The sequence below is a fragment of the Mycetomoellerius zeteki genome, unplaced genomic scaffold, assembly GCF_001594055.1.
Source record: "Mycetomoellerius zeteki isolate Tzet28-1 unplaced genomic scaffold, Tzet1.0 scaffold93, whole genome shotgun sequence".
In the NCBI taxonomy this organism is placed as follows: domain Eukaryota; kingdom Metazoa; phylum Arthropoda; class Insecta; order Hymenoptera; family Formicidae; genus Mycetomoellerius; species Mycetomoellerius zeteki.
This window is the reverse complement of record NW_017257968.1, coordinates 304,664-313,224: the sequence shown is the minus strand read 5'-3', so window position 1 is coordinate 313,224 and position 8,561 is coordinate 304,664. Positions and strand designations below refer to the sequence as shown.

General features: G+C 34.4%; 1 protein-coding gene across 1 annotated transcript in view; it reads right to left on the bottom strand.

Moving 5' to 3' along the window:
• Positions 1–8,561, bottom strand: part of Ptp36E (protein tyrosine phosphatase 36E) — a 65,824-nt gene that overhangs the window by 53,684 nt on the left and 3,579 nt on the right. The window lies entirely within an intron of this gene.

The window sequence follows — 8,561 nt, the reverse complement described above, 5'->3', positions numbered from 1 at the left end:
TTTTTACCAACATGAGAAAATACGGTATTAAAAAATTCTGAAAAAATTCTCATAATTTTATGAGAAGAAAATAAACAATTTTTATCTCTAGCAGTTTTTTCTGTAAAGTTGATAGTATTTGAGTAAAAAAATTATTGAAAACCAATATTTATAGCGATTTTTAGTAATTAATATCTTGTTAACTATTGCGAAAATTGCAAAATGGTACTTTTCGATTCAGTTTTTTATTAGGAATAGCACTGTATGATTAGTGTACGTTATTTTAGATACACCCTGTATATGTTTCAAAAGTCCATATCTCATGAAGATAGTAGCACCCTTCAGTTATAACTTTCGCAAAAGCATTATTTATTGTACACTTGGCACCAGCCTCCGTCGTGTCTTCCGATTTATCGCAAGAAACTGAAGAAGTTGAGGACCAAGTTGGAAACACAGTATGGTTTCTTATAGAAATATTTAAATAAGCTCAACTGGGACAGATTTTTTTGCGTTTCGAGCTGCTACTGATTTCGTCGCGGCACAAATTTTTATTATCCATGTAGATTGTCATTAATTCGGCCAATCCCTCTACGTACGATTTTTATTATTAAATTATGTTGCTGGCACTTGTGGAGTTTAATCCGTCACTGTCGCGTCCATTTCGAACCTCGATAATGGATATTCGTCCTAATGTAATGGTGCATTTCAACACCACTGCGTATCCGTGTATTCTCTTTAACAGTTTCTATCGAATTAAACGCAATAAAATGCACCGCGGAGAACCGTCGTATCGACGGCACCTAATTGCGCACAATTAAACAATGACTGCTCAATCGGTCGAAAGTTGAAATTCTGTTCTATTGCACAACGCTTTTTGTCGAATACGATTCGCGCAAAATGTAATTTATAAGAATAAAATTTTATACTTGAATGAAATTTTTGTATTATCCGATTTTGGTATTAATTTTTAAATCTGGAAATGTTTGGAAAATCGTGATAGAGCGGAAAATATTTTATTTATGTTATATATAAATATGTATATCAGTTACAAAATTATTATGCATAGTTTATAGCTTCAATTAATGATTATAGTATATTGGAATGGAACGGTCGACTGATTTGCTTAATCGACCAAAACTAGAAAGCCCTTTATTTCTCTGTATCCGAATTTCGCCATAACTGAATTAATTAATAATTAAACAGATGGAATTACGTGCTTGCGTGTGGAGCTCGTTCGGGGGGAAAAAGCTGATACAATGTATTGTGTCGAGTTTTAATCTGGAAGTTGACACGCATTGACTCTGATTATTAATAATGTCAATTTAATTACTGATTTTTGCTCCCTCTGATTCACCATTGGTGTTCAAAGAATTTTGTAAATTGAAATTGATGTTCACGTTAATACGGTCGAGATAGAGTGAACTCAATTGCATTTGCTCCACGTTTACGATGGCGGCCTATAAATTCGGACCTAAAAGTATGTACTTAATATTAGACAGATTGTCATTTCGGTAAAGAAAAGAGACAAAGAAAAGAAAGGGGAAGAAAGCAAGAGGGAGAAAAGTCGTAGTCTTTTCCTTTTATGTCTCCTCACTGATATATATTGTTCTTGCCCCTATACGCTACCGTTCTCTTCTTTAAAAACTTCCAACTTTATTTTATCGCCTGACGGGTTGGTCGAGGGGATGATGGTGCAAAAATACTTGCAAACACGGGACAGGAACGCTTCTTCTTCGCGCAACAGTCACACGTTGGAGGAATCGTCATCGACTTTCGTAGCCGCGCTGTCGGAGTTACGCAACTCTGCTAAAGATCAGTTTCTTCCTATCTGCGTATTGTCCCGTAATTTATTGCTCTCGTTACGGTACGCGTTAGTTTATCCGTGCGTTAATTAAATTCAATTTGACGGTCTTGTGATTTAACTTCTCGCAAATGAATTATTCATGCACTGCATCATCGCATCGTATTACTTTATCCTGGAAAAAGCTTCAAGAAAATATGGGGTGATTTAATTACTTTTTTACATACTTTAACTTTTAATAAATACTATCAAGTTTATAAGATTTTGTAAAATATTTGCTATAAATAAGTTTTAATTTAAAAACATCGACTGTCTCAGTAATCGAGCTGGCTAAGACACTCGCCCCAGAAAGTCGAGAGGTCCCAGGTTCGAATCCTGGCTGAGGTAATATTTTTCGCAATAAGTTCTTTACCGAATTAATTTAGGGGGGAATTATTATCATATATAGGAATGTCCGAATATTTCGACTCCTCATCACATTTATATTATTAGTGTCTCAGATCAATTGTAGTTAATGTCCGAATGTTTCGGCGCACAGTCACATTTGAGATAATTAAAATTTAAAAATTAAGAATATATATTGTATTCATAACATCTAACTTTGATCGATCATTGGCGCTCTCTAATGTATGTTGTACATTTACACGGTCGGATTTTAATTCTTATTTAATTTTAACTTTAAAGACATTTTTATTGTGCAAAAATATACTTTTTAATTCGAATAAGCGTGTAAAAGATTTCAATAAAATTACTGGTAATTTCGAACTTATTTTTGCTAGTTCCTCGGCTATCGCTCGAAACAGCGTTTCTTTTGTAAACCTAAATGAAACCCGAGGTTTTGCTTGGCGTTCGGGATTATAATTACTTCTATTTGCGTTTCACTTCTATTTACATTCGTGGACGTGCCCTGGCAAAACTTATAGTAGCTTCTACAGTTGTTTACTGTTCTGAGAAAAAGAGTGAAGAAGGACCTCCTCCCGATCGACTTTCATCGTAATTTTACTGCTGCTATAATTTTACAATGTATTATGAAAGCATCAAGTGTGTGCACATTGGCATTTTCAAATAAAGTTTTATTTCTTTTATATCATTTTTGCATGACCTAATAGGAAACCAAATGTGAATGGTTTTACCTTTACAGGACTTGTCCTACGGGAATAAATTTTTCATATTCTAAATAAAATACATGCAGCTTAATTCCTCTTTAATTTTAAGACAGCAAAATATAAAACATTTCATTATATTTATGACAAGTTTTATAATCAGAAATATAAATTTATTTACGTATACGTTTATTAGTTTTTTCTTTTATTTTTTACTACGACAATCATGCAATGTTTTTTATTTCGTTCCTACATTAGATGTTACGAAAATATAATTATTTATATGCAGAAATTTGAAAATAGACTAAATATGACTAAATTAGAATTTTAAGGAAAGTAATTTTACGCGGCGGAGCAGGTATATGAGAGGAGGTATTTTAAAAATACATTACAGTAAACAGGGCGATTCGTCCGAAATAATTCACAGTGCTTCCGTTAAAAATTCGTAGGTAATGGAAAGAATTTCATAGTTTCATGAGGAAAGTTTTCAAGGTACCGCGTGGGCATCTGCGCTCGTGGCAGATATTTTTAAAACGTTTTGTAAGCAGTCAACACGAGAGAGCCCTTGCCTCTTTCGAAGGACGGTTATTGACCACACCATTGGGCCTCTGAATTCTTGTTCCGAAGTTGTTATCGCCATTCTGTCGGTGCAAACCTATGGCGCCAATGTTATCAGTTCCATTCCGCAAAGCGATACCGTAACGATCGCGGCAATTTTAGCTTCGCACTTCGTAACGATTCACTTTGTTATTTTTGCAAGCGAAATATAATCTTGAAATATCGCTGAAATACTGTATAAAAATTCTTAGAAAGACTCGAGTAAATTTGTGATTGATTTGTAAAGTTCTAATCGGATATTACATAGCTATGTTACAATGTTTGAAGTTTAATTTTGTTTAGAATGTTTGTATGAGGGTTTAATGTGATACTAATTGAATGTGCAATTGAAGAATTATCTCGAAATGATTTCAACAATCGCAATTTCTTGAAAAACGAGAAATTCTCATAAATTTAATTTTCGGTTTGAGTTTCTTCATGATGTTCCGATATCACTGTACTGCAGTGATTCCAAAATCAATATGGAGTGCAGCAAACAAAACCCAGATGTTTGGCTCTTCGTCAAGTCGACTCACAGAGATGGAAATCATTTATTTATTCTCATTCTGCGTCACAATCGAAAAATCAAGGCGAAATAACATTTCTACTGGTCACATACATATAAAAAATTAATTTCAATATTTTTTAACAAGTCTATTTTAGCGGATATATAGAAAAAAATTACGAAAACTGTTGCTTCACAGAATTGTATTCGCATATTCGTGAAAAACTGATTCAACAAAAAATCATTATAAATTGTATTAATATTAATAATATCATTTTCAGACCGTGTATGTGAGAGACATAACCGATAAATTAAAGCCCTATACGGTCGAAGCTAGATCTTAAAATGCTTTTAAATAATTCAATCTTGATCACTATAATAAATATGATATATATGTACTTGACATATATATCACAATTGTAGTCTAACGAACTGTGTACCGAAATATTTCCGGACTAAATACAATTAAACCACTGTAGTAATTTTGCGAATTAAATTAAATTCTAATAATTTCGATGCTCAATCAGGCATTCTATTTCAAAGATGTTAATATGCTGAAAAAACTGTAATTAAACTTATTGCGAAAAATATTACCTCGGCCGAGAGTCGAACCCGGATCTCTTGTATTCCGTACGAGCGTCCTGAGCCATATATTAATATTGTCTTCTATTCTATGACAAGATTCTCACGTTAATTATATAGAAAATTGGATCCGTGAAATAAGTTAGCTTTTAGGCTCAATAATAAATAGTTTTTGAGCTACGATGTATCAAAAGCGCTCTATGAGCACAAATTTTACACCACAGCTTATCCTTTAAAACTTTTAGAGTGAATTGTCTAGTGTGAATCACTTTGGAAAGCAAAATCTCACTTCGAATGAAATCTTACTCTTAAAGATTGAAAATTGAGTCACTCTTTTTCAAGACTGGCTCAATTTTCACTTTTTAGAGTGAGATTCCACTCCAAAGAATTTAAAGAGTAAAAACTCTTGTATGTATAATATTATTTAGTTTACCACATTATAAGCTACATTATATGTGAAAATTGACTCATTTCATCGGAACTCAATTTATCATACAATTAGTTTGGAATCTTTTTCGATAAAATGGATGATTTGCTGACATATTTAAGATAGAATTAGCTGGTAAATTTATTGATGAAATACTGAATTTTGGCGCGAGCTGCGGATGGTTACAGCAATTAAATACACGGAACGACAGACTGGTCATGTAACAGGCTAATCCACTGGGGAGGCCGGTCGACAACTCTCCGCATCTACTAGCTTAAATCCACGTACGTTATACAACATGTGGTTTTTGTATGATTTCATCAACCGTTTTAAATTATTTATTAGAAACGAATTTATATGCAGATAAATCCAGTTTCGAGAGAAGTCGATATTGAATTCCCAAGTGACTGTTTATATTTCAATAAGAAGAATAGTAGGTTTGAAGGGTCTCGAGTTTAAGAGCGCTCAAAGCTTCCTTGCGTTAGCTAGCTCCAAGTCGGCTTTTTCGATGCACATGTTTTTAAATACATCTTTCCCGAAAGACGCCGCTCCCACATGAAAGTCGATGAGCTAGTACTCGAGACTAGCAATCGCGATCTCTGTTTCTACGAAGAATTACAGTCGTATTGTCATCTCTATTTAATATCAAGCACGTTTGTCCTGGAACATGATTATATCTTCCTTTTTCTTTCTTTTCTTTAATTCTAGAATGCTGTCGCTGTTGATAGCATTTTCAAAGCGCATTTGCGAACGTCTTGAAAATGCTTGCTGCTGAGAAATACGATGAGACGCAATTATCCTGACTTTAATTATAACTTGATTGTCATCGTCAGGAAAATCAAAGGACGTGACTGACGTTAGTGTCTATCCTTTAAATCGCGAACAGAAGAGGGAAGACGTATCATGTACACGCCTGTCTAAATTCGTGAGAATGGAGTACTCCTTGCGGCTGTCACCGCAAACGCCTCGTAAATTCTGCAAATCGTTTTCACGCGCTAATTAACAAAACGGATTGTCGCTTAGAAGACCCCCACAAAACGCATACCGTGCATACTCCGGCAATTTATCACAGAACAATAACTGCGTAAACGCTTAAGCCGGAGAGTTACAGCCCTCTCAGGTTGGCCGCTCCTAACAGCCCGTCGTCGCTGAATAATCGACAGATTTATGTGTGCTTGTAGAAACGTGTACGATTACATAATCGATAATCATTTGGAATTCGTAAGCCGTTCTCTGCACTACCGTATCTTTATTCCTAATTACCGGTAATACGAGACACGTCGTTATTTCCTACGAGACGCGCATCGTTTCGTATTTAAGCTGGCTACAAAAGAGAGCTTGCAATGTTATAAATGAGATGTTACAAAGAAAATGCAAAGCAGTATACGTTAATTACGCAACACGTTATTATGTAGATTTGTAACCTGTTTTATATGACTAATCACGACTATATGTTTACTTTACGTATATATGTACACGTTATGTGTCTCATAAAGCAAATCGCGTATCTTAACAACTTCATAACTCGCGCTACCTCGAGATGCGACGCCAAATTTCCCTCGAAAATATGCATCTTTAAAGAAACCGACGACATTTTTTGTTATTGCAGAATAAGTTTTAAAACTTTGGATAAGAATATACAATTGCACAACTGCGCCGCAATATAATGAAATTAATGAAGGTAATAATTATCTGACAAGTCCTTAAATGTAATACATTAAATTATGTTGAATATTAAATCGATAAATCCATTTATGTATGAAATATATTTGTTTGTAGAATTAGAAAAATCTTAAGCAAAATTTAACTTAGAAATCTTTGAAAAGATTCTTAAATACAATACTTTTTCATTTTTTTAGCTTATTGTACAAGTTTATTTTTTAACAAACTTATATTTCTTTTTGCAATTTTATCTGTACTATATAATAAATTGTGCATCAAATGACAATATACTTCGAAAATTTCCATACGTGATATAATCTGACACACGTGTAATGTGATAAGTAATTCAATACCATTTCGTTAATTATACAATTTACTATCACATATTTACGTGATATCATCAAATTCAGATTATATAAGACAAATATTTATAACGCAGCATGAAAACATTCATAAAATTGTGATTATAACCCACAGGGGATAAAAATTATGAAGAGAGAATTCTAGCCATTTATCTCAATATACGCCGCGTGATTTTCTCTTTCCTATTAAGGACTCACACGATGACTGGATTAGCGGCAACAATATCGTGCATAAATCTCGATCCGCCTTACATAATTGCTCATGGGCTCGTACATACCAGATTCCGCGGCCTAATGATTTAAATCACGCATGAATCAGCGTGGACGCGTAGAATTCCGGCCGAAAATAATTCGCTCACATTTCGAATGGGACGAAGGGGAGGAAAAATGTAAGAATGGGCGTGAAATTAATGCTTCGGCACACATATATCGGTATCTCTCACGGGAAATGAAAGCCGGTGATAAATCCAGCATCCGTGAAATATAAGGCAGGTATAAATAAAGCGCGCAAAATAACTGGCATTTTTAACCCGTCGATCTCCCCCGCCCCACCGTCAGAAGAAGAAACCCGTCCTCTGCGAAAAATCGCGGGATACATCGAACGAATATATATGCCCCATCCTACTCGATCTACTTGCCCACATATCCGAACTATTTCTTCCTGTATATCGCAGCTCTCGCATTCGATACTTGCCGGCAAACACAGTCGCTGATGCGAGTAAATAAGACGATAAATTTATGACGGCAAATTCCTTTTCCGACCCCGATAAACATACTCGCCAATTGCCAGATACTCATTTATCGTCGGGATAAACCCTTCGGATGTTCGATTCCCTTAGAAAGTTGAGGTAGTTAATCATGTACGTTTTTCATTGACGACAGATAATTTATGCCGCAATTATCTGATTTTTCATTACATCCTTTGTTAGTATAAGAATTAACACTATTCAAACTGTCCTCAACGATGATTGATTACCGTGACAATTACTAATGACCGTTGTAAAAGTTATCGAGCATTATATACCCAGTTACGTTTACATTTAGATTGAGTGTCGATTTTTTTATTATCTCCTTCCGCAAACTAGGCATCTTATTTTGAGATTATTTCACGCGGACATCAGGGAGTCGATTGTGTATCTTGAAACAAAATGAAAATTACAAAAATGATCGAATTTAGAGAATATTTATAATTTTATTGGTCAATTCCTAATAAATTGCGCATTTTTGTAATTTTCAAGATACGCAATTGTCCCCCAAACAAAGATTTGCAGCGGAATCGACAATCGATACGACACTTGACGTCTCGCGCATTTTTCTGCCGTAAGCATCCACATGAGATCTATTGTTCCGATCTCTTCTGTTTCTGAATACTTAACTCGCTCATTTTTAAGGCAGCATGATTAAAATGCTTTTGATATTGATTTTTAGATAAAAAATAAAAAACTCTTATATAAAAGTTCAAGAGTGTAATTTAACAAATTGGTACCATTTTAGCGCTTTAGTAAAATAAAAAAGTTTCACGCTACGATAGTCGTGTTATTTG